The sequence below is a fragment of the Pongo abelii genome, chromosome 11 (assembly GCF_028885655.2).
Source record: "Pongo abelii isolate AG06213 chromosome 11, NHGRI_mPonAbe1-v2.0_pri, whole genome shotgun sequence".
Lineage (NCBI taxonomy): Eukaryota > Metazoa > Chordata > Mammalia > Primates > Hominidae > Pongo > Pongo abelii.
Genome location: NC_071996.2, coordinates 88,477,313 through 88,504,468, shown reverse-complemented (window position 1 = coordinate 88,504,468; position 27,156 = coordinate 88,477,313). Strand labels below are relative to the sequence as shown.

Genomic DNA, 27,156 nt, shown 5'->3' with positions numbered 1-27,156 from the left:
CCTCCTTGTATTGGTAATCTTCATCCCAACATCAAAATGGTGTTTGGAGAGAGAAACCACTTTGATCCAACCAATGAATTAATAAGCTATAGCAGCTTTTAAAGATTACTACCTGAGGAAGATTTTTAACCAGGCTATTGCTGCAACTAAGGAAGACACTGAGAAGACACTAATGCAATTGTGGAAGGACATCTATGACTGAGAACCTTGCTTGGGTTTAGGATGATGTCACCAAAGATCACATTAATGGCATGTGGAAGAAGACACACAAGAAGTTTGTTCCTGACTTCAAATGATTTGTCAAGGATGGTGAGGTTGCAAAAAGAAATAAGGCTATGATTGAGATGGCAAACAAATTTAACCTGGGTGTGTATGAGGATGAATTGAGGAGCTCCTAGAGGTAGTTCTTGAGAAACTGACTAATGAGGAGTTGTTGGAACTGGAACAGGAATGGATAGCTGAAGAAGAGACAAAAGAAAAGAAAAGGAAACTGCAAGAGAAGAAAAAGAAAAAGAAAAAGGACAGTCCCCCCAAATTCATAGTGAACGGTTTAGCAGAATTTTTCTTAGACCTCAGCAAGCTCCTTGAAAAGTTTAAAAACATGGACTTCAACAGCAAAAGGTTGTAATTAATAGAGAAAAATGGTGCATTTTGTGCCAAGAAGTAAATATATGATGAAACAAAGAAACAAACCAAGCAAACCACCATGGACGTATTTTTGAAAAGTGTGACACCTCCTTAAGAAGAGCCTTAGGCAGGTCCTTCAGGAGGTATTACAGAAGGCATTGTTATCATAGGAGATAACAGCGCCATACATGGTTTTGCCTCAACAAACCTTCAGTAAGACAAGATGTGGATATGGAAGGCAGTAATGCTAATAACCCTGATCCTGTGTAGGTCCAGGCTCATGTGTATGTTTGTGTCTTAGTTTCAACAAAAAATTTTACAAAGAATAAAATAACAAAAATAAAAAAAACAAAAAAGCATATAGAATAACAACATAAAGAAAATATTTTCTATAACTATACAATGTATTTGTGTTTTAAGCTACATGTTACTACCAAAGAGTCAAAAAAGTTAAGTAAAGAGTTTTTAATGTAAAAACATGACAGTAAGCTAAGGTTAACTTATTATAGATGAAAGAAAATATTTTTTAATGAATTTAGTGTAGCCTAAGTATACAGTGTTTATAAAGTCTACAGTGGTGTCAATAATGTACAGTTATGTCCTAGGCCTTCACATTCATTTCACCACTCACTGCCTTACTCAGAAGCATCCCTGCAAGCTCCCTTCATGGTAAGTGCCCTATACAACTGTACCATTTTAACTTTTTTTTTTTTTGAGACGGAGTCTCACTCTGTCGCCCAGGCTGGAGCGCGATCTCGGCTCACTGCAAGCTCCGCCTCCCAGGTTCACGCCATTCTCCTGCCTCAGCCTCCCGAGTAGCTGGGACTACAGGCGCCCGCCACCACGCCCGGCTAATTTTTTGTATTTTTAGTAGAGACGGGGTTTCACCATGTTAGCCAGGATGGTCTCGATCTCCTGACCTCTTGATCCACCCGCCTCTGCCTCCCAAAGTGCTGGGATTACAAGCGTGAGCCACCGCGCCCGGCCCATTTTAACTTTTATATTGTATTTTTATTGTACCTTTTCTATGTTTGTGTCTGTTTAGATACACAAATACCTTTGTGTTACAATTGCTTACAGTATTCAGTACAGTAACATGCTGTGTAGATTTGTAGCCTGGGAGCAATAGGCTGAATCTATTGCTGTGTAGTATGCTATACCACCTAGGTTTATGTAAGTACATTTGGTAATGTTTTCACAATGATGAAATTCCCTAACAATATATCCTTGCTGTTAAGTGATTCATGACTGTATCGGCTCATGTGATTATGGAGGCTTGAGAATTCCCATGATATGCCATCTGCAAGCTGGAGACCCAGGAAAGCTAATGGTGTAATTCAGTCTAAGTCTGAAGGTCTGAGAATCACAGGCGTCAGTGGCGTAACTCCCTGTCTAAGGCTGAACTCCTGATAATCAAGAACTGCCCATGGATGAGGGCAAGAGAAGATGAATGTTCCAGCTTAAGGAGAGACAATGAATTTGCTGCAGGACAGGCAAGCACCAAAATGGCAGCTAAGCCCAGAAGGGTTCTTGGTTTAACCCAGGAAAGCATTCAAGGGCAAGCCAGTGGTACTAAAGAGCAACTTTTATTGAAGCAGCGGTGTACTGAAGTAGCAGTGTACAGCAGCAGCAGCAGAAGTACTGCTCCTTGTGGAGCAGGGATACCCTGTAGGCAGTGTGCCCAGAGTTGCAGCACAGAGGCAGTTCTGCAGTCGTATTTATATCCAGTTTTAATTATATGCAAATTAGGGGGCAGTTTATACAGAAATTTCTGGGAAAAGGGTGGTAACTTCCAGATTGTTGAGTCATTGTCATGGAAAGGGGTGGTAACTTCTGGGTGTTGCCATGGCAATGGTAAACTCACATGGCATACTGCTAGGCGTGTGTTTAGGAAAGCTGCTTCCACTGCTGACCTGTTTTAGCTAGTCCTCAATTTGGTCCCATGTTCAAGCCCCACCTTTGGAGTTGAGTCCCATCTCCTACTCCAAATTCAGACTTCCTCCAAATCTTGTTGTTTTTTTTTGTCCTCAACAGATTGGATGATGCCTGCCCATATTGATGAGGGAAGATGTTCTGTATTCAGTCTCCTGATTCAAACATTCATCTTTTCCAGAAATACCCTCACAGACACAGCCAGAAATAATGATTTTACCAGTTCTTTCAGTATCCTGGTAAAATTGACCAAAAAAAAAAAAAAAATAGCTGTCACACTCATTTTCACTGCATTGCAGAGGGGTCAAACCTCGAGTTTAGGAGATCTTTTAGGGATTAATAAATCAGAAAAAAATGGATATGGGATGAATCAGGTGGTTACAATGGGTTCCGATGGAGATGGAAAACTGAAATATCTGAAATTTAAGAAAAACAATTGAAAGAACCTATGATTGATTGGGTATAGGAGTAAAGAAGAAAAAGGAATGAAAATTTGTTTAATTCCAATGTGCAAAGAGTGGCACAAATATATTGACTGTGTTTAAGCAGAGTTAGGTATATTAATTATCTACACCAAGAGGAATTACATACAAAGGGGCTTCTTGGTAAGAAAAAGTTACAGTGTGTTAATTCAGTGATTGGAAGAGAGTTCAAGGATTCAGTGCTGACAGAAAGTGAGGGCAATTTGATGACTGTATCTCCAAATAATTTATGTCTAAGAGATGGGTGTAAGTACTTGCAGCTAGGTTTCTCATTGGTAATGAAAAAGCAGTAATTCATTTCAGCCAGAAGAAGAAAAGGTTTGATCATTTTATGGTGGTATAGAGTCCTTCTTTTCTATAATATTTGGGCATGATTACAAAATGGTCTTTCATTTGTCTTGTTCCACCACAGTCACAAAATGACCTTGTCTAATTTTTCTTGAGCATTTTCCAGTAGGGAACACTATAACCTAGTTAATAACTGCTCACAGGGACATTTATTTTAATTAATTTTTTCTCTTTTGCAATCAGCCCCATTTTATGGAAGGGCAGAGTATATCAATCTGGTGATTCAGGTTTGTGTTATTGCTGAATTCTGTTGATCAGAAAACGGAAAATGTTAACTGTGATTAGATTGGAGTTGTTCCCTCCTGTTCCTTTTGTTATAGGATAAATTGTTGGATCAACTCATGTGATAATGGTTGTGAGGTAGGATTTAAGATTCTTGTAAAAACCCATCATCCAACTGTATTTAGGAAATTACCAGAAACAAAGTGATTGTCAGTCCTTGTAATCAGGTTTCAGTATCAAGGACCTAAATCAGACCACAAAGTTGTTGTTTTCAAAATCTATCTAGGTCTCTTCTAGAGAGCCACATGGCCTTCTCCTTTAGCCTAGGAAAAAGTATGAAAGTACTTGACATGACTAAGAAACTGATACAATTCATTATATTTTTAACATAAAGTGAAAGAGGCTAGTAGACCAGGCCAGAATGTTGTGCCTGTGGGTCTCACATCCTAGGCTAGAAAATTTTGATCTTTTGTCTATATGCAACAGGAAATTTTGAAAAATTTTTTTCTTGAAAGATGACTTTGGTTTTGCATTTTAGAAAAAGAAAACACTCTTGTCCTAATGTGAAAATGAAAAAGAGATAAAAGTTGAAAAACAAGAGCTGGAGATAATCTGTGTTTAAAAAGTATATCACTAAAGATAAATTATTGCAAATAAAGTCAAAAAAAGAAAACAAGGTCAGGCACAGTGGCTCACTCCTGTAATCCCAGCACTTTGGGAGACTGAGGCGGGTGGATCACTTGATGTTAGGAGTTCAAGACCAGCCTAGCCAACTTGGTGAAATCCTATCTCTACTAAAAATACAAAAAATTAGCTGGGTGTGGTGGTGTGCATCTATAATCCCAGTTACTCAAAATGCTGAGGCAGGAGAATAGCTTGAACCCAGGAGGCGGAGGTTGCAGTGAGCCAAGATTGCGCCACCGCACTCCGGTCTAGACCACAGAGCTAGAATCCGTCTCAAAAAAAAAAGGAAAAAAGAAATTGCATTAATATTAAGCTATGAAGGAGGATATTAGGAAAATAGATTCATGTAATTTGATTCGCAGATGTTTGGCATCACTAGTTAGGAAAGAATATTGCCATGATATTGTGAATACTAAGTAAAAACATATTTGAGAGAGAACAATTTGATGAAGATTATATAAATAATAATTGTGATGTCTGATTTTTTGTATCATCGTGACTGGGTTAAGGGATGCCAGACAGCTGGAAAAACATTTCTGGGTGTGTCTGTGAGTGTGGTTTTGGAATAAACTAGTATTTGAATCAGTACACTGAGTAAAGAAGATCTGCTCTCACCAATGTTGGTGGGCATCACCCAATCCATTAAGAATTTGGATAGAACAAAAAGAGAAAGGGCTAGTGCTTCGTCTCTTTTCTGAACTGGGACATCCATCTTCTGCTCTTGGACATCAGAGCACCTGGTCCTTCAGACTTCAGACTCGGGGACACCAGTGCCTGCTCCCACTTTCTGGTTCTCAGGCCTTTGGCCTTAAACTGGGAGTGGCATCATTGGCTTCCCTGGTTCTCAGGCTTTTGGATTCAGACTGAATTATACCATCAAGTTTCCTGAGTCTCCAGCTTGCAGACAGCATGTTGTGGGACTTCTCAGCCCCCATAATTGCATGACTCAATTATCATAATAAATCTTCTCTTATCTACAGTAAATTCTCATTTAATATCATTAATGAATTCTTGGAAAATATGCGCTTAAGCAAAAATATGTATAACAAAGCCAATGTTTTTCTTCTCATCAACGTTATAATGAAACAACCAACATTGAAGGAAACAGGAAGCAACCTTATTTGAAGATCTGCTGTACATTGTTTTGCTTAAAGAACCTATCAACAAAGTTAAGTGAGGACTTATTGTATAACTATATTTATCCTATTGGTTTGGCTTCTCTGGAAAATGGCTTCAGTAAGTTTGAGGTTCCTATTGAAGCCACAAGTGGTAATATCTAGTTAGGAATAGAAGGAGGCATATTTTTCACTAAATTCCATGTTTCTACAATACAAACTAAATGTATTTTGTGTTTTCATAAGAGCAAAAGTGATCAAACATCATATAGAAATTCTATTCGCTATAAAAATACTCAGTATAATTACAGATGTAGTTCAAATTTATAAGTTGAAAATATTAGCGAATAATGTTATTATTTTTTATATTGCAAAGTATTTTTCTCAAATTTTGTCTGCTTAGATAGAGGTAGTGGAATTCACATCACAGAAGTATTTGGAAATTGTAGTTTAAGACAGAAAAGCATTTTATATTACTTATTGCCAACTGGACAATTTCAAGAGTTTTAATATTGACTTCTCCATTAAATTAAATAAATAAATGGAAATTTAAAAATAATTAACCATATAAGTGATCACCTCTTTATCATTCCTGGTAATTTTTTTTCAGGAAGAATCAGATAGGCGCAATCAGGGTGCTGTAAGTCCTGATTACTGAGATGTTAATCGCATATCATGTGAACCCCAATCATGTCCTAATTTGCCCTCCAAAAGAAGGAACAGGTAAAGATTATCCCAGCTGACAATATCTGGTGATATTTAAGAAGTATAATTTCCAGATTCTATATAATCACTTTCTATATCAAAGTAGGACTTAGAAAATTAATATCAATGGTAATAGTTTGCTTTATTTTATGTAAATAAAATAGCCCCGATCTCCTTTCAGGAACCAATGTATAAATTTACAAATATTACAAATATTAATACAAAGTGCATTCTAGGACAGGTTTAAAAATGTCATTTTCTTTGTAGTTAATATTTCTTTGTTAGCACCATTTAGCCTTTAGCAAACTTGGTTTTTGTAGTATACTCTTAAAAATCACCACTTTTTGTCACTCTCTAGATATTTGTTGTTGAAATCCACATAACATGAGAACACTACTGTCACTAGTCACAGTATTTTACTATTCATTTTCTATTGGAAAGATAAAACATAAAATGCAACAAAAAATAAAAATATAAAAATCTCACTTGAAGGTGGCACTTTTAATGGTATTGTCATTTTTAATTACCTCTAGAATACAATATTTTATGCTATTTTATTAACATATTAAACTTGTTAATATTCAAGAGCAAATTCAATGTTTCACTTTTTCCTTAAAGTCATTATCTAGTTTATTCCTCAAAATTACACTTAAGCAATCAGGAAAAAAATAAATAAATAAAAATAAATAAATAAATAAATAAATAAAGCTGCTGATAAAACTATTCCTTAGAAAATATAAGAACAATTTTCTCTCTGTTAATTTTGTCCAGAAACAATTAGTAATTCACAGAATCCAGAATTGCATGAATTTATAAAAAATGAACGTATATTTTAATATAAAATTAGTACAAGTTTAGAAAAATCATGTACTCATTTAAATTTTATTCCACTCAGGAATCAGTAAAATACATTAACTTAAATAATGACACAAATTGAAAAATACCTATCCATCAAGTGATTAGGAGCAGAAACAATGAAGTAAGACTGTCTGAGTAGAGCTGTAAGTTCTAACACAGTTCTGTAATATTGGGCAAGATTTTAAAAGATTTTGTGCCTCAGGTTTTGCATCTATAAAAGAAAAATACTTAATATAAGAATGTCGAGAAAATTGAATAACAATAAATCTTAAGGACTTGAACAGTGTATCATGTATAATAAGCACAATATAAATGTTAGGTGATAGTGATGAGGTTGATGATTATTTTCTTTAATAATTTATTTTAATGTGCATTGTGGTCAGTTTCTATGACAGTGTCCTTATATATAACAATAATATATTCATTTTTTCTCAATAATTGCAAACTATTGTAAGAAAAAATATTTTTAAAAAAGTTGAAATAATCCTTTTTTCATTCTTTCACATGAGTTAACGTATGAAGTATAATCATATAGTCACAAGAATTAAAAGTATTTAGACAAATACTTAACAAGAATAAGATTCAGTATTCTGTGAAAAATAAAGAATACGTACTTATATGACAATGACATCTAATAATAGATTATCTGCTTCTTAATGTGGAAGGAAATATAAATCCTCTACATTTAATTTCACAGCAAAATTGAAAGAAAATATAATTATGACAATAACTGTCAATCTTCTTTAATGCATGTTTTTAAAATTGACCAACTAAAACATGAAAGGAGAGATAAAGAAGAAAATTGATAATTATTTAGTGTCGATTGTGTGGTAGATGTTGTTCTAGTTACTATGAGTATTTAAAGCTATTTAATACACTGATACACTGATAGTATTCTATGACATTTAAATTAATATCTTCATTATTCTTATATGTCACACAATTTTAACAGCTTTTTGAGGTATTATTGATATACAAAAACTGCTCATATTTAATGTGTCCACTTTCATGAATTTGCACATACATGAACATGATATGCATGATACCATCACCACGAACAAGATAATAGACATGTCCAATATCTCCTAAAGTTTCCTGTGCCTATTTTTTTGTAGAGAGCAAGCATATGAACACAACACAAGATATCCTTTTTAAACAAGTGTTGAAGTGCACAATACCATATTAAATATAGGTACTATGTTGTACAGAAGATCTGTATTCATCTATCATAACTGGCAATTTCCCATATCCCCTATTTCCCAGCCCATGGCAATCAATATTCTCTGCTTCTATGAGTTTGACTATTATGAATATCTCATATAAGTGGAACTATGAAGTATTTGTCCTTTTATGACTAGTTTCTTTTACTTAGCATAATGTCCTCCAACTTCATCCATGTTACAAGTGGCAGGATTCTTCTCTTTTTCTAAGGCAAAATGATGATCCATTGTATTTATCTGTCATATTTTTAATCTATTCATCTGTTGATGGACAGTTGTTTTGACCTGATCCCTGACAAGAGTGGAAAGAATACACAACGTGGAAAGGAAATTGTCTTCAACAAATGCTATTGAGATCACTTGGTATTCCCGAGTAAAAGACTGAAGTTGGACTCCTACCTTACACTATTCACAAAAATTAACTAAATCAAATAACCTAAATATAAGAGCTAACACTATAAAGCTTTTAGAAGAAAATGATTGCAACTTTATTACCTTGAATTTGACAATTGATTCTTAGATATGACACCAAAAATGCAAGTAACAAAATCTAAAACAAGCAGATAAATTAAATCCCATTAAAATGAAATACTTTTCTGCTTCAAAGGCATTATCAAGAAAGTTAGACTACAACCTATAAAATGGGAGTGAATATTTGAAAATCACATATAAGATAAAGGTGTTATATGCAGAATATATAAATAATTCTCCCCACTCAACAACAAAAAGTGAAATAATCCAAATTAAGTATAAGCAAAAGATATACAAATGCCCAAGAAGTACATGAAAAGTTGCTCAACATCGTTAGTCACCATAGTGACTAATGCAAATCAAAACCACAATAAGATACCATCTTATATCCATTAGAATGGCTATAACTATACACAAAGCAAAAATAAGCAAAAAACAGAAAATAACAAGTATTAGTGAAGATATAGACAAAGAGACACTCTTAAACCTTGCTAAAAGGAATGTAAATTTATTCAGCCATTGTGGGAAAAAGTTTGTCGGTGCCTCAAAAAATTAAATTTGAAAGTATTATATGACCCAGGATTCTCCTCGTAGGTATTTACCAAAAAAATTAAAAACAGATACTCAAGCAAAAACTTGTACATGGATGTTAACAGCAGCACCATTTACAATAGCCAAAAGGTGGAAACAACCCAAGTTTATCAACTGAAAAATGGGCAAACAAGATGGGTATATCCATATGATATAATAATAATCAGCCATAAAATAATGAAGGACTGAAGCTTGCTATAACATAGATAAACCTCAAAAACATGCTTCGTAAAATAAACCAAACATAAAAGATCGTTTTTATAGTTGTATGATTATTACCATTACATGATTACATTTATAGAAAGTATTTAAAATAAATACACACAGAGAGAATGCAGTTTTTTTCCAGGGACTGAAGGGACAGTGGGGGAGTGGAGGATGGGGAATGAATATTTATATGTATGAGTTTGGGGGATATGTGATAAAAATGTTTTGGAACTAGACAGATACGGTGATTGTACAATAGTATAAATATACTAAACACTACCAAATTGTTTATATTAACATGGTTCGTTTTATGTTATGTGAATTGTACCTCAATAAAAAACAAATATACAGCTTCTTAGGAAGGTGGGGTAGAGTTCAAAATTCATCTTATGGAGGAGCAAGCATGTAAAAGAGTTAGAAGATGGAAACAAAAGTGTTGAGTGAGGTAATTAAGATTTGGACAGACAGAAGCGATGTTTATGCCTCAAAGAGGGGAGAAAAATAGATAGCATGTTTGATCAACTGTGAGACAAGTAATATTTAAGACATTTATTTTATCTTTCACTTCTTTTTTCAATAGCAGTCAGACATGAAATATTTAGGGCAGGGATACAGTAAAGGCTTTCAGAAATTTAAAATATTTTGATTAATTAGTATAGGGTCTCAATCTATTGCTCTAATATAAATACTAAGATTTACAGAAATCATACAAAATTTTGAACAATATCCAAAGAAATAAAAATCTCTGGAATGGAAGGACATTGATCTACAGGGTGATATTTTATGCCATCTTTAATGTCTATCATGAGACATGTTGCTGCACGATTATAGAATTCAAGGGTCCAAGAATCATGATGATATTAGATTTATCAAGAGCATCAATTGGAAAAATAAATCAATGAAAAACTTATTCAATATTTTGGTTAAATTAATTTCATAGAATTTAATATCAACATCAACTACCAATAAAAACTGATGGTAGAATAAAGTTGTTTTCAGATATACAAAAATTTCAAATTTTTTTTTGCTGTAAACATTTAAGTTGTCTACCAACATTAGATTCCCTTGTTTTTACTGGGAACCTAGATGAACTATACTTTTTACCTCCTTGCAGTTGCATATCTACCATACAGATTCTGAACCTAGTTTTCTGAGCTGAATGGAAATAACATGGACCATTTTGTGGACTAAGAATTGAAGAGTTGATGGGGAATTTCTGCACTTTCCACTTTACCTCCAAAGTGACAAGGGAGGCCACAGTCACAAGAATAAATTAGCCCAATTCGCTAAGTCACTGCTGCCCTGATGAGTCACCTAATCCACACCAGCATTAATATGAGTGAAAAATAAACCTGTGTTGTGTTTTCTGCTGAAATATTTTTACAGCTTAACTAAACTAACAGTGAATAATGAATGATATACTCTCATAAAACAATGGGGTTACCTAAGAAAATACAGGTATTAGAGGAAATAAGAACTCCAATAGAAAGGAAAGAAGAAAGAAAATCCAATAGAGAGGATAGAAAAAAAAATCAATGGCAATGTTGGTTGCTTTCAGAATGAGAACTTTGCTGCTTGTCTTGTTGACAACTAGTGTTGACTTGAATAAGCTTTTAGAAGATTCTAGACAAGACATCCTTAAGGAAAAGTAAGGAACAATGGAAATAAAAGGCTTTTAGTTGTTATTATGTTCATTCTTCTGTCCCTATTACATAATGTCATTACTGAAAGAAACTGAAATAGCATTAAAAACTGTACAGATTATTCTATGCTGAGGGCAGAAACTAGCACTTGATTAAAGACTTTAACAGATCGGCTCATTTTTGGGATCTTTTCATCTCCCTAATTACCAGTTTTTTATGAAATTACAAAACTATCTTATTTTCTGACAAACTTATACAATTATTGTGAGGCTTAGTAAAATAATGATCTTAAAACAGAGAAATAATTCTCTTATTCTAAATAATATAAGATCAAAATGTTTCCCTTCGTAAGAAATTTTTGCTGACTGCAAGATCAGGGAATAATTCTCCTATCCTGTGAACTATTTTAAAAATGTTTAGTATTTAATAAAAATTAATAAAAATTTTTATTAAACAATAAAAAGTGAAAATTATTTTACAAATGCAGGGTAATAGTGTTATTTTGTAGGTTGAAACTCTGACTTAAATTTTTTCTTAAGTTTGAAAAAATAAATAAAAACTATAATTTTAACTGTTTTTCTGGCTCACAGTTACATTTTTTCTATAAACATGTATTTGATTTAGGCCCTCTTCCTATGGATATTTATATGGTACCTCAAACAAGAACAGCTTAATTTTTTTAAGTGTCTATCACTCATTAGCTGTCTGACATTGGTTCTGATAAAATTTGGAATAAGGTGATGTACCACAATGTAAGAAGTCTCAGACTTGTCATTTCCGTGTCATAGTATTTCATTGCCATTTTAATTAAAGTTTTTATAACTAATGATTTGAGTGCATTTTCATATGTTTATTATCATTTCTTATGTAAAATATTTATTCAAATCTTTTACCTGTTTTTATGTTTCATATTGATTTGTTCAAAAACTTTAAAAATTATATTCATAAATATTATTTCTCTGTGCATGTTGAATTTTTACTCTTTTAATATATGTGAAAATGGGCAACAATTCTTAAATTTTAATTTATTTCAATATATTAATCTTTCTCCTTAAGATCAGAATGTTTCCCTTCATAAGAAATTTTTCCTGGCTACAAGATCAGGGAATTATTCCCCTATCCTGTGAGATATTTAATTTCATCTAATAGTCTAATTTTGACAACTTTTCTTAAATATCTTATTTTCTATTTTTTAAATGTTCACATAAATTTTAGAATTAGCTTATACATGTAAAAAATAAAACCAACATCTTCACAACAGTATCTTTCAATCTATAAATGGATTAAAATGCTACTTTATATAAATCCTCTTCAATTCTTCCCAGTTTTTTTCATTGAATTTCTGTGTATATTTCACTGGACTATGATGCATTGATTTTTGATGCAATTGCAAATGATAGTTAGTTTTCCATTTTCACTGCATATATTAAAACTATATGTTTTCCTTGTATTCTACAATGTATCTAAATACTCATTAATCTTATTTGTAGGTTCTCTTGGATTTTCTAAATATGGTATTATGCACCTATAAAATCAATAAGTTCATTGTGTCTTTAATCTTCATGTTTTATTTCTTTTGTCTTATTGCATTAGCAAGCACTTCAAGAGTGATGTTAAGTAGTAGTGATAACAATATCCTTGTCTCATTCTCAGTCTTAAGGGGAAAACTTTCAATATTTTATATTAATATGATATATACAATTGGATTTTTAAGAATAAATTTCATAGATAAGTTTTATTTTATTTCTAAGTCACTGAAAGTTTTAACATAAACGTATGTTGAATTTTTATCAACTATTTTCTACATCTATTGATATGATCATATAATTTCCTGTTTATTCTATTTATCATTAATTTCCCAATTTAAACTAACTTACAATCATGAAATAAAGCAAATTTGTCTTCATGTATTACCCTTTTAAAAGATAGCTGAATTTTGTTCAATAAAATGGTGTTAGAGATTTTTATATCTATGATCGTAAGCGAGATTAGCCAGTAATTTTTCTTTTCTGAAACATTCTTGTTACAATTTAGAATAAAAGTTCTGTTAAAGGCCTAAGACCAAATGGTAAATGTTCATTCTTTTTATGTTATCTGGAAAACTCTTTGCAACATCGGTGCTTTTTGATATTCAGATGTTAGGGAGACTTCACCTTTGACCATCTACAGCTGACATCTTTGTGAGAAGGCTTTTATTTATAAACACCAGAAGCTTCAGGTGTTTATATTTCTTCTGCAGTCATTTTTAACTTGTGTTTTTCTAGGAATTTGTTTAATAATTTTCTTATTCCCATAAAATTGCCCATTATATCCTTTTATTGTTTTCAGTACCTGTAGGATCTGTATTACAGCAATGTTATCTTTTCTATTCCTATATTGGTAATTTTCTTTTTATCAGTCTTGCTAATATTTATCAACTTTAATAACCTTCTCAAAGAAATTGATTTTATTTTATTTTGTGACTCTATATCACAGTTTTTGGTATATGATTAATTTCTGATTTTATTTTTATTATTTTCCTTTTCCTACTGTACAAGTTTAATTTGACATTATATTTCTAATTTAATAACGTGGATACTTTAATCATTAATTTCATTCTTTTTTGTTCTAATATATATATTTATATGTAGTTTAAGTCTATAAATTTTCTTATAAACAGCATTTTTATATGTTGTATTGCTTTTCCCATTCACTTAAAAATATTTTCTAGTTTTTATTATAACTACTTATTTACGCATGGGTTATTTATAAGTGTGTTTTCTTAAATTCCAAATAGTGGGGCTTTTCTAGTTATATTTATATTTATATTTTTTGTAATTGTACTATACCTGATTTAAATAATTTGGAAGTTGTGAAGAATTGTTTTGTATTCTAGTATTTCATCAATGAAGTAAAATTTCCGTGTGTTTTAAAAGAATGTCTACTTTTTTGTCCCGTTTATATATGCAATTTAAGTCAAGTTTGTTAATATTTTTCATGTATTCTAAATAGTTACTGTGAAAGGAAAATATCTTGGGTCTCCAAAATCACTGAGCTGAAGGGAAAATTCAAGCTGGGAACTGCTCAAACAAAATCTCCTTCCCATTCTATTAAGTCATCCCTCTGCTCACTGACATAGTTGCTTATTCTGATTGCCTCATTTAGAATGGCTTACCAGAAACTCAAAAGAATGCAACCATTTGTCTGTCACCTACCTGTGTCCTGGAAGCCCCCTCTGTGCTTCAAATTGTCCCTGACTTTTTGGATGGAACCAATGTACTTCTTCCAAATATTGATTGATGTCTCTTGTCTCCCTAAAATGTATAAAACCAAGCTGTGCCCCTACCACCTTGCGCACATGTCCTCAGGACTTCCTGAGGCTGTGTCACGGGTGCATCCTCAACCTTGGCAAAATAGACTTTCTAAATTAACTGAGACCTGTCTCAAATTTTCAGAGTTCACATTACTGAAGTTTTTGTATGGTTGTTTAATCAGTTACTCCCACTATAATTGTAAAGTTTTCTATTCTCTATGCTCTATTTTCATCGTTTTTAAATATATTTTTATATCTACTTTATGAGTTGACTTTTTTGCTTTATCTGTTCCTCTTTATCTCTAGTAGCACTCCTTGCATTTAGATACAATTGATCATACATTAGTATGACTTCATTTGGCTTTTTAAAAAATTATGCATTTTATAGGGTATGTTTTCTATTGTTTCTTCTTCAACCCTCTGTGTCCTTATATTGGATGGATATCTTCTGTATGCAGAATGGAAATGTGTTTTCTTTTTAATCAGCATAAAATTGCCCTAGAACCAAATTGCCCTAGAAATTGCAATATCCCTGGGCAACATGATGAAAATCAGAGGAAAATCTTTTCTACATGAGTAGCTTTACAGGTAAAGGATGGAGAAAAATAATATCCCCTTCCTTCCCAAAAGAGAGAGAGAAAGAAAAGGACAAGAAAGGAACACGTGTTTGTTTTTGTTTTTGTTTTGATATGGAACGGAAAGGATCCTGAGTTCTTAGCCTAATGTTAGGAATCTAAATGAGTCTTTACAAAGGGCAAGTAGATCCAATGGTTCTGGCTTTTTGACCTACAGCCACCTACAAGGTGTAGATTCCATACATTTTGAAGTGAAAATATCTAGGATGCTGGTGATCTAGTTATATTATCATCTAGGGATTAAGCTAGGAACCTATTCTGGGCTGTAATATTTGGTCTTCTTGAACGACAGTAATTAAGTAGACAAATAGCTAAATGCTATAGATCTAACTCTGAAGGTATGTGAAAAGTAATCTAGAAGAAATGAAAGCAAACGTCTAATATTTATATTGTGAATATTCCTTGTCTTGGGAGCCCAGGGCTTTATGCAGGAACACTGAGAAATCAAGAGTAGTTTTATTTTCTCACACTCATTTTTAAATCAGGATACTGTTTATTTATATGTAAAAAATGCAATGCTGTAGTGGGGTTTGTACCTACTATTTTCTATTTGTTTTCCACTTGATCCAACAGTTGTATGTTCTTGTTTTCTTTTCTCTTTTAGTCTTCTTTTTATTTATTAGTTTTTCAGTATTATGTTTTGTCATTCTACTAGCTAGAGAGATACACATTTCGTTACTACTAGAAATTACATGCATTGTTGAATCATTAGGGGTTAATATAACTGATTACTTTGCTTCCCAGGATAATAATATATTATAACTCATTAAATCAATTTCTCCCTCCTATTTTTTTGTTTTGTTTTCATGCATTTATGGTTCTAAATTTTAAAAACTCTTATGTATCAATGATCTTGTTTCTACAATAGATATTTATCAACATTTACCCACAAAATCACCCCTTTTGTCATTCTTCACTTCTTACTGCATATTGTTACTTTTGTCTGGGATTATGTTTTCTCTGTCAGAAGAAATTTTGTAATTGTAAAAGTAATTCTTTTAGTACAATCTGCTGGAAACAATATTTGTTTGTTTTTATTTGTCTGGAAATGTTTTTACTTTTAAATGATATTTTTGATGGAAGTATAATTTCTAGGTTTGCTGGTTATTTTCTTCATCACTTTAAAGGTATCACTTATTTTCTTCTCTTTTATGTAATTATTTGAGAAATAAACTGTCAATTTTATTATTTTATCTTTAAACATGACATATGTCTGTGGGTTCTATATCCATGAATTCAATCAACTGCAAATGGAAAAATTACGAAAAATTTGCATCTGTACTGAACACATACAGACTTTTTTATTATTCCTTAAATGAATTAGTATAACAACTATTTACATAGCATTTGCATTGTATTAGGTGTTATAAGCAATGTAGAGGTGATTCAAAGTATACAGGAGGATGTGCAAAGGTGATATGCAAATACTACTTCGTTTTATATCAGGAATTTGAGCATCTATAGATGTTGGTGTCTCTGTGAGGTTCTGGAACCAATCCCCCATGAATAGCAGAGAGCAACTGTATCTCTTTTATTTGGCTGCTTTTATAATTTACTATACACCTTCTGATTTTCAGAAGCTTTTTGTACATTGTGGCTAGTTGTGTCTTTCTGTATGTTTATCTTGCTTGATTTTCATGAGATTTTACTTTGATGTTTGTCTTTATATTTAGAAGATTCTTATCCTTTTCCTCTTTAGAAGGTTGTTTCTCTGTTCCATTCTCTTCCTCTTCTGGGACCCTAATAATATATATTTAGTAATTTAAATCAAGCCCCATGTGTTTAATATCCTCTGTATTTTCCTTTTTAAAATCTTTGTTTCTTGGATGAATCATTTTCTACTGTTCTATTTAGTTAATTTAATCTGTCTTCTGTTATGTCCAATTTGTTATTGAATACATTCATTCTAAATTTTCCATTCTTTAAAAAAATTTCAGAATCTCCATTCAATTCTTATAGTCTTTAGTTCCCTGGTAAAATTCTATATATTGCTTACTATTGTTTTCATTATTTTAATCACAGTTTAAAAAAAATTATTGCCAATTAGTGCAAAGTATGTGTCACCTCTGAGTTTGTTTCTATAAGCTAGTTTCCCTTTTTGTTTTTGCTGTTTTTGTTAATATAAATGATAATTTTAATAATATTTTAATATTGTCCATGTCAAATTTTAGAGACTATGACTTATTTGATTTACTGTCAGAAAACATTTACTTTGTCCTTCATCAAAGAGCTGTACATGGAGATTATCCCAAATTACAGTCTAAGCTGACTCCAGTGGGATTTCACTTTTGAAAATCTGATATTATCTCTTGCTAACAATAATTCCTATGGCATAGGCCTCCATTCATATTGGCTGCAAACTTTGAGTGTTTATTGGCACCCTTATTTCTTGGTGAATTCTAAACTACAGTTTTCTTTCTTAATATTATAAGAGTGCAAAAATTGGTCTGTATTTTAGTGTTTTTTTTATTTTCTTGATTTATTTGCCTCTTGCCCTGCTTGATTAGAATTCAGCAAAAACCTCAAGGGAAAAATTGCTGCATACAACCTTACCTCTAATTACCTCCATTCTTTTTCAGGGATCTTTTTGGGGTAGGGGGATGTGTGAAGATCTTGACCTTTTATGTCATGGTTACCTTGACTTCAACCTTCACTCGGTTGCTCAGCCCATCCATCCTTCCACCCAGAGACTTTTAAAGTATTTCTTTTAGTGCAGTCTGCTGGCAACAAATTCCTGAAGAAAAACTGTACACAAAACAATTAGATTCATCTCAAAGAAATTCCTTTCTTCCAAGATTTGGATCTTCAAGCCTTGGATATCTTAGCAGTTCTCTGATTTCTTTAAATTGACTTAAAAATGTATATATTACTGTTGCATTTTGTCTGACCATTGGTCTACTGTATTAGTCTGCTCCAACTGCTATAGCAAAATACCCTTGCCTGAGTGGCTTAAAAAAAAGACATTTATTTCTCACAGTTCTTGAGTCTGGGAAGTCCAAGACCAAGGTGATGTCGATTTAGTTCCTGATGAGGGCCCACTTCCTAAGAAGAGTTAGCCACATTTTCACTGTCTTGTCATATGATGGAGAGAGAGTTTCTTTTTATAAAGCTGCTAATCTTATCAAGAGAACCCTATTCCCATGACTTTATCTTACCCTGATTACCCCACACCTCTTAAAGGCCCCATCTCCCAGTACAGTCACATTGGGGGCTTAGGACTGCAATATATTACAGTTAATCCATACATTTTCAGTCTAAATGATTATATCAAGTGCCATTGCCTTAGCTTTCCTACTGCTTCCCAACGTCTCTTCATTTGAGGTAAATGTCTGAAAAACATGTAAAAATTGTTGTTGTTCCTTTATCTCTTCCACAACCCAGGTCTTCTGACATATTAGAATGGCCCTAACACTTAATCGAGGTGTTACTTTGCAACCTTTGTATGAGTTGAGGTATTGCAAATTGTTTGACTCAGTTGAAGCAAGTATTAAATATGATTATTTCCCCTTATTTTGAAAAATGTGTTCTGGACTTGACACTGTTTGTGCTTATTTTGGCATTTCATGCCCAACCAGCTTAAAATCAATAAATATTGGAAGCTGGTATTCTGCCCCTGTTTGTTCTTTATCACACAAAACACCTCTGTAATGCTTAAAGTACCTCGTAATCTTAACAACTATACTGAAACTCCAAATTTTAAGTCTTTATCAAGTTAGTGTCTTATTTCCTTTCTGCTTAACTGGCCAGGGATATTGAGAAGGTACATGTGTATATACTTATAGGTAGTTCTGCTCTACAAGGTCACCTAAATACCCAAGTTAGTTCTACCTTCTGCTGGACTATGTATCTGTTCCATCATTTTCATAGTCAGTTAAGATTAGAATCTATATCAATAGTATATTCTATAATATTGTAGCTTTGGGAAGGTGAAAAGAGAGAAAGATTACCCTTTCAATTACTTAATGGTTAACACTTAGTCATTGTATACATTGCTTATGTTCCACTGGTAATAAATTAATTATATAACCAAATGGACTTGCAAGGGGGCTGGGAGCTACAATCTTTAAGTGGGTGGTTATGGGCTTGGCTAAAATTTGGAGAGTTCTATTGCTAAATATTAGAGGAAAATATTTTATATTAGAAGGTAATTCTCAGTCTTTAACCCTGGGTTTGTCAGCTATTCACTATTTTCCTATGTTATTTTGGTGGTATGAAGACTAAAGCACTTTCAGAATTTCTGCTTGATCTCTGCAATCTCAAAGTTTCTCTATTATATATTTTCCATCTCAAAGTGGTTTGGGATTTTTATTTTTATTTTTATATTTTCTGTCAGATTCTTACTTGGTAGTAATAGAACAGACTTAGAATCTTGGTTTTGTGGTAAATTATAAGATTTCTTTCTTACATAAGTCCAAGGCAAGCCTGATTAAACCAGTACTTAGACACCTATGTGAGGTCCTATTGCTGGGTTATGAAACAGAAAAAAATGGAAGAGGCCTAAACTATATGAATTATTGAAAGAGTGACATGGGAAGTTAGAGTCTGCTGAGGCCAGATTCAAATGCACAGATATATTTGGCTACTACTCTGTGAGCACTGGGTAGTGAATAAAATGATAGGTTAAAAGACATATGTGCATTTACTCATGAGTTTATTAGAGGAGAAAATATTAATTAAATTACCAATATTGGATTTTGCTATGGCTTGAATGTTTGTCCCCTCTGAAACTCATGTTGAAACTTAATCTCTATGTTAATAGTATTAAGAGAGTAGGAAATCCAACTATGGTATTTGAGAGCTTGGATCTTTGGGAGGTAACTAGGATTAGATGAGGTCATAGGGTAGGGCATTGGTGGCTTTATAAGAGGAGAGAGACCTGAGCCAGTCCGCTCAGCCCCCTTGCGTTGTGATGCCTTGTGCCACCTCAGGAATCTGCAGACAGTCTCACTAGCCCTTACCAGATGCAGCCCCTCAACCTTAGTATGTGGATTTAGTATGCAAAATCATCTTAATCGCTTGTGATTTTGGTTCAACATTTTAAGTTTCCACTAGTTTTTTTCATCTTACACATGATATTTCTGTATTTATAGTGATTTCCCCAGTAATTCTTGTGAGAATTCACTCTACCCATTTCCTGATGCCTTGGGCTCTCCCAAAAAAAATATCAATTATTTAATTAAGATACATTTTTCATAAGAAACAGCAGAAAATTAAGGGTTCATGGAAATGACATTTAAATGCCAAAATATGACCTATGTTTTCCTAAATTATATTAAAATAATCATTTATAACTCTAAATATAATAAAATGCATAATAATTTGAACAAAAAAAGGAGAAAAATACCATAATAAAATACATTTTTTAGAGTCACCTATACACACTTATTGTTTTGAATGCAAATAATAAAGATATTCTGAACCAATTCCATTTTATGAAACATTTTCATTGGCCATTCCCTGGTCAAAATTGTCAAGAATCAGACTTTGCCTCCTCAGTTTTGTCCATTTTATTTCTGCTTCCCTGATGACAAAGGGGTTTTTATGGCAACACTTTCAGATGCTCCTTTTACACATGGTCAAAGATGGCCTGCTTTTGTATTTATACTTACCTATTTTATCATATTGAACTCTCGAAAATCCTAATCAAAGCGAGGGCAAAATCCATGCTTAAATTTTTTTTTTTTTTTTTTCCTAAGACGGAATCTTGCTCTGTCGCCTGGGCTGGAGTGCAGTGGCGCAATCTCGGCTCACTGCAACTTCTGCCTCCCAGGTTCAAGCAATTCTCCTGCCTCAGCCTCTCGAGTAGTTGGGATTATAGGCACGTGCCACCATGTCCAGCTAATTATTTTGTATTCTTACTAGAGACGGGGTTTCACCATGTTGGCCAGGCTGGTCTCGAACTCTTGACCTCGTGATCTGCCCTCCTCAACCTCCCAAAGTGCTGGGACTACAGGTGTGAGCCACCGCGCCGGCCCATGCTTTATTTTTTTAATGGAACATTCTTGATTTTAGACCTGCCACAGTAGCACACTGGCTTACATTCAGTAAGTCTCATCACCTTTCCGTCCTCTGTTCATGTTTTTCATTGATCATATTCTTAATCTCAGTATAATTCTAACCAAAGATCTAATGCGGGCTACTTACCTATTTAAGAAATCATTAGTCTTTTCTCTTCTCACTTAGCTGTAGCATTTTCCAATCTGGCTGATATTCACTGATTAAACCAAGGACATTCCCACCTCAGAACCTTCCCACTTTTTCTGTTCCCTCTGTCTAGAATGCATTTTATTGTTGTTGTTGTTTTGTTCATTTGTTTTTTCCACCTCTGTCACTTTAGGTCTGGACTCAAATATTTTCCTGTTGAAGATGCTTTTCCTAACTACCTTAGCTAAAATATTTGTTTCCTCATTGCCACCTGAGCATGATATCTCTGTCTCCTGTATATTTTTCAGCAAAGTATTCATTACAGCTGATAGTACATTGTATATTTGTTGTTCATTTTTTGCCTTTTTCCCTTAAGAGAGTGTAAGCTTCAAGGGAATAGGTACATTATCTACCCACCACACACACACACAATTTAATTTCTAGTGGGTATGACAGTTCTTGCTACACAGTAAATGCTTAATAAAAATGTATTGAGTGAATGAATGAATGACCTTGGTTGTTCCATGACATAAGTTTCATGCGCGTCCATGTGAAGAGACCACCAAACAGGCTTTGTGTGAGCAACATGGCTGTTTATTTCACCTGGGTGCAGATGGGCTGAGTCCGAAAAGAGTCAGCAAAGGGAGATAAGGGTGGGGCCGTTTTATAGGATTTGGGTAGGTAAAGGAAAATTACAGTCAAAGGGGGGTTGTTCTCTGGCGGGCAGGAGTGGGGGTCGCAAGGTGCTCAGTGGGAGTGCTTTTTGAGCCAGGATGAGCCAGGAGAAGGAATTTCACCAGGTAATGTCATCACTTAAGGCAAGGACCGGCCATTTACACTTCTTTTGTGGTGGAATGTCATCAGTTAAGGTGGGGCAGGGCATATTCACTTCTTTTGTGATTCTTCAGTTACTTCAGGCCATCTGGGGGTATACGTGCAAGTCACAGGGGATGCGATGGCTTGGCTTAGGTTCAGAGGCCTGACATTCCTGCCTTCTTATATTAATAAGAAAAATAAAACAAAATAGTGTTGAAGCGTTGGGGCGGCGAAGAAATTGCTGAAAAGTTTAAAGGATGCCATCCTAACATGACTCAAGGAAAACATTAAAACTGAAATAAAATAAAAATATGAATAAGATACAATGAAATAGTAAATGGGTAGAAATATGAAAACAATTGAATCCTCTTAGGAGAGATATAGTCTCTAAGACTAAATAGTATTCTACTTAAATATATCACAGAATCAGTTTATTGAAATGTGCAGCCAATGAAAATACTTGGGCCTTAGCACTTGAAAATTTCCATGTCATGTTTCCTCAAAATAAAGCTTGCGTATGTAAAACTAAGTTTTAAATAGAATGTGCACATTACTAAAAGCAAACCAGAAATGATAAAGTATTAATCAAAGAATGAAAGAGGAGGAAAGAAATAGAGAGATGATTTTATTATTCTAAGTACACTACTCAACAAGTGGTCTTGGTGAAGCTATTTTTTTTTTTTTTTTTTTTTTTTTTCTTTGAACTGGTCTTGATCACTGCAACAGATCCAAAGTCCAAGGCCTGTATTCTAGCTGTGTTGGTTACCTCTCAGTCTAACACAGACTGGAGAAATTGCCTCATTGTGCCACAGCACCCGTGACTTTGAAATGTAAGACTACCTATTTAGAATCTTGTCAAGATAAATGATTACTTTTTGTTGACTACATCTAAATAATTTATTGCTTCTTTTATAAAGTAGGGAAGACTTAAGAACACCAAGAGGTGTTAACATACACACAAAAGGTTTTCTTCAGTCCCTTAATATCTACACAAATTAGTTTTGAGTAAGAATCAGATGTAACCAGCACCAGTTTTCAAAACACTTGAAATATTTCATAATTTTTTTTCAAATAACGGCAGGATATAACGCAAAAGTTGTCACAAGTAAAGGAAGAATAATTCTGCGGCAAACTTCCAAAATACCTCACAGGCTTAAAATAGGATTCTCGGTTCTCTTAAATACCACCAGCAAATGGAAAAACTGCAAAATATACATAAGTAGGGTCATCTTTTGTATGTGGAGAAAAACTTCCCTCAGTGTTCTTAATGTATTTTGTTTGTTTATTTAATGACAACATTCTCTAAGCCTGTAGATCCCCAGATGACTTTGAAAGCGTTCAACTTTCAATATTATACAAAGCAGCTCACCCCTCCCCTTTTACAAGCAATTGGTATACACATTTTGTGCTGCAGCTGTTGTGTGTAAACAGCATTTGGCTTGTCATCCTGAGACTTGCATTCAAATGGCAACTGTCCACATTACTGCTAGCTGTATGACCTTGGTCAAACCATATTATGACTGTATCTCCGAGCTTCGTTTTCTTCTTAGAGAAAATAGGCTAAGATTTCATAGAGTTAATGGGAAACCTGAAGGTGATAAAGTATTTAGAAGCATAAAATACATTTTCTGTCTCACTGTAGATACTCAATAATAGTTAGTTGAATTATTTAGCTGCTTTTTGTCAACATTAAAATGCTAGTTTACATTCTAAAATTCATCTTTTTAAAGATTTCACTGTAGTAATGAAATTCTCTCTTCAACACAACTATCTTTTATTTTCTTAAAAGTGTTTCTCCTAACTTTATTCAAGGTCAACTCAGCATATAAACAATTTTAATATATCAAAATAAAAAGAAGTCTAGACTTATATAAGCTAAGGCACCATATAAAAGACTATTACAAAGGGAGAATGCTGTAACCATAATATCCCAAAGTGTCTCCAAGTAAAGGAGAAAAGGACTTACCTCTTTTATAGAGATAAGTAATAACAAGACAGGAAAGAACTACATATGGAGGAGTGGGGTAGCAGGTGGCATGATAAAGGAACTGAAGAGAATTTTTTTTTCCAGTCAGCTGATTCTCAGCAGAGCCTGTGAACAGGGCATTGTTCTACCTTTCAGTGCTCAAGTCAAGGCTGGGACAAAGTTCAGGGGTCTAGGAAAAGGAGAGAACCCTCATTAAGGTTCTGTCAAGTTATGTTAGCAGGTATTTGGTGGGTATTTGGCCAAACACAAGAGAAACAAGCATAACAATAATATTCTTTTTCGTAATACTGAATATCTAGAATATCATTTAACATGCAGTGTTTTCCTTACGAAATAATAATGCATACAATGAAGCATAAACAAATGAACAATTATGAATAACCTAATTTCAATATATGCTAATAATAAATGCAGTCATGTAGATGTTATAGTAAAAGTTAGATATTTCAAAAGGTATAGGGATTCTAGAGACTGGCAACCTAAATATGTCCTACCTGTACCTCCTCCCCCAAATTCTCTTTCAGCCATCTTCCACTGTTGTCTCCAGTAGTCAGGTCAAATCTGGGGAATGTAACCAAGAGAGCCACTGCAGGATACTTTCCCCTCTGATCCTGATGAGAGACTGGAGAACAGGGTAGAAGATTGGCAGGACTAGAATAAGAAAGTAGTAAATCCTCCTAGGATCAGAGAGATCTTGCACACTTTAGGAAAGGTCAGCTGTGGCTTCTTTAGATGTATTCATTCTCCCTGATTCCCAAAAGCTTGGGTATTTGCCAAAAATTGTGATGGGTTATCTCACTTCCTGCAGCTAGAAAGGTGGGAGGAGAGCATGGAGCAAAGAAGTCTCTTGGTGATTTAGTAGGCACTGAGGAACTCCCCACAGCTATAATGCTATCCTAGGAGCAGAGTCCACTGAGCCTCAAATCACTCTGTGAACTTCTGCACCTTAAGGACAATAGCCACTAAAATTAAACCCCAATGAGCAGATACAGAAAAGGCACTCAGTAGTGACCTAGGGAATATTGAGCACACCTATCAGAAAAGGTCTCTAATTAAATAGATACATTGGGAGCTGCTATTTTGGAAAAATAGCAAGAGCCCTTAAGATTAATATACACAACCAGCCTAACAAAAACACCAAATCAACACATTGTTTTATAAAACTTCAGAAATTTTATAATTTTTCAAAATTTTAGAAGATGATCTAAAGAAAAGAAGAGTTATTACTGAGACATGAATAAATGTTGTGGAGGCCAAATGGAATGAAATTCCCCAAATTTCATTGACAATGCAACTATGTACTGTTATACAAAAAGAAACTTTGTGAACAAGGCCTCAAACAGAAATACAGTTAGCCATTAAAAGAAAAAAAAAAAAGCATTGAGCTTGTCATCTTGCCACACTAGAAAACAGAACACAGCAGAATGACATGTAGAGATTACCCAGAAAATAAAACATCAATGTGAGGATTATTAACCGATATACATCATTATTCACTGGTTAGAATGGAAGACATTTGCTTAGATAAAGGGTTTCAGTTAATCTATTTCCCATTTACACCAGCCAAAAAGGGTACTCTAAGAAAAGGTTTAACCAAACAACAAAAGACAAAGGTCTTTAAGATGGGCAATTGAAGTGAAAGGAGAAGTATTGAGCAGTGAACCTTGCAGATACGAATATGTATATGTAACTGAACAGACTCTGCCAAAGTTGAAGGCTGAGTATTCTTGAAATAAAAGGGATTCTTAAACAAAAAGATATTTTAAAGGATTAATCCATTTCATCAAAAGTGAAGTAAGAGTAAGTGGATAATTAAAGTGTTTCAAAGTTTACCCCCAGAGTCAGGGTAAGAGATAGCAGAAGTAAAAATATTGTGAAGATCTCACAGATGGAATATATAAGATGTTATGGATCAAATTATGTACCCCAAAGCACATAACTTGAAGCCATTATATGACTTTATTTGGCGATAGAAACTTTAAGGTAGTAATTAGGGTTAAATGAGGTGATAAGGCCGGGGGTCCTAATCCAATAGGCCTGATGTCCTAAAAAGAAAAAGAGACACCAGGAATGCACTTACGCAGGGAAAAGGCTACAGGAAGACATGAAAAAGCAGCAGCTCTCTTCAAGCCAAGGAGAAAGGCCTCAGGAGGAATCAGCCGTGTTGGCACCTTGATCGTGGACTTCCAGCCTCCAGAAATGTGAGAAAATGAATTTATATTGTTTCAGACACCCTGTCTACATAATTTTGTTTTGGCATCTCTAGCGAACTAATACAGAGGGATAGGGATTGAAAAAAATATGAAGGAAGAGAAATGTATTAGATTATAAATACTAGGAAAGGGAAGGACATTGGAAATAAAATATATGAAACAAGTTCATTTTAACAAAAGAGAGAAAAAGTTCATTAGCTACTTGATTAACTTAGGAAAATAAAAATGAGAAAAAGGAACAATTAAGTAAAATTTTAAAAATGTATAAAGAATTAAAGAGGGATTTTAATAAGGTATATAAGTTAATCTATGTGAATAGACAATGCGCCAAATAAAAATGGCTGCCAAATTTGGCTCTCTCTCTCTCTATATATATATATACACACACATACATAGTCTATATATACAGAGACTATATATATATTTTATCTTTTTCTGTCATACATGGACCACTCCTATAAATTTGTTGTCTTTTTTTTTTTTTGTATTCTTAGAGAGACCTTACCTACTTATGTAGCTTCAAGAGCTATTATAAAAGTTTCTATTAGTCTATTTAGCTATATATATATATAGACAGCTTCTCAGAGCTTCTGTTATCTCCGCATCTTCATCATCCATAATCATCTCAAGAGTAAAGAGGTATAATAATGAATCAAGAATGTTATGTTTATATTGTGAATAATGTTCCTAAATTATTTTTCACATATATAAACGCCCTCTGTTTTCATTAATTGTTATGATTAGAGTCTTTATTACATTTTTCATGCTTCAATTATAAGTACGATGTTTTTAAATCCTAAAAAATATGACAATTGAAATTGTATGCAGGAATAAAATTATTCATTTTATTCAAGATAAAGGGAATTGTGTGTGTGCACTTATCTTGTAAAAGCTATAGATCTACCTGGAGTTCTTTAAAAAAAATATATTAGGCTGGTTGCAGTGGCTCAGGCCTATAATCCCA

The 27,156-nt window shown here is 33.5% G+C and overlaps 1 long non-coding RNA gene and 1 other non-coding gene across 2 annotated transcripts in view; one reads left to right on the top strand and one right to left on the bottom strand.

The window, feature by feature from the left end:
* Positions 1–27,156, top strand: part of LOC112132317 (uncharacterized) — a 141,610-nt gene that overhangs the window by 72,441 nt on the left and 42,013 nt on the right. The gene's annotated exons all lie outside the window — the stretch shown is intronic.
* Positions 6,026–6,156, bottom strand: LOC112132465 (U8 small nucleolar RNA). The gene has a single exon (XR_002914231.1). It is a non-coding gene; the product is annotated as a U8 small nucleolar RNA (small nucleolar RNA).